The following is a 1048-nucleotide window of genomic DNA, read 5'->3' on the forward strand; positions in this document are numbered from 1 at the left end:
GACACTCAAGACGTCTCAACATGTTCTCTTGGAGGTTAATCCTTCCCAATTGTCATCTGAAGTGCGTCTAGCGCAAGTGAGTTAAAGGGTTGAGAATATATGTTTTATCTTTTGCTAGAGTATTTGTCAATACTTTATATATATTTTGCCTGTTAAGCTAATGGAGCACAGGTTTGTTTTGGCTCACTGGTTATATATTAGCAGCTAACTGTACTGATTATTAGGTGACGTTTTTGATAAGGAGATATGCTGAATGGCGGCATTGTAGCCATATCTGTTCGTTTATTAGCAGGACATGCTCATGGCATTAAGATAGGTAGTCACTGTGAATTGTGTCCAGTAGAGGGCAGTGCTGCCTTACTGATGTAAATGAATAAGCTATTTTGATATGCTCAGAAGCCTGTCATACAATGTCTTTGCTGTGAACTGTATCTGTTAGTGAATAAGTCTGTTTATACTTACCTGTTTTGTGTATACTTTATGCAGAACCACTGATTCATCAGAGAACAGGATTTATGCGGCTGTGGTGGTGGTGGAAACGAATAAACAAAGTGGAAATTAAATACGTGTGGTTCTTACCGATCACCTGCAGCGAGTTCTACACAATAAGATCCAGCATAAGCAGGAAAGCTACAGCTTTCTCACAATGACGTTGTTTTTAGTAAATGCTCCCAGCCAATAACATGAATGAAGGCTGTCCATGTTGTGTACCCCTGCTTGTGCTCGTGCTCGTGCATGAACTGTACCTTGCCAAAGCACACCTCTTCAAAGCTGCCAGGGCCTGAGGGCTTAGTGAAATGAAATTAAATGAAATCCACTTCTTCAGGCTCCGCTACACCGCTGCATGGTCTACAACTGACCACCAGGGGTCCCCGTTGGTCCACTTTGAGCAGAATGAACAAACGTTTATTTTCCCAGCGTACAAATCAGAGGAGGGACCACTGAGGAGTGTGAGTGGAGAAATGTCTGTGAGATTTGTTGTCACGCACGCAAGCACGCACACACACACACACACACACGCACACACACACACACACACACACACACA

Source organism: Labrus mixtus, chromosome 16, assembly GCF_963584025.1.
Source record: "Labrus mixtus chromosome 16, fLabMix1.1, whole genome shotgun sequence".
NCBI classification, from domain to species: Eukaryota; Metazoa; Chordata; class Actinopteri; order Labriformes; family Labridae; genus Labrus; species Labrus mixtus.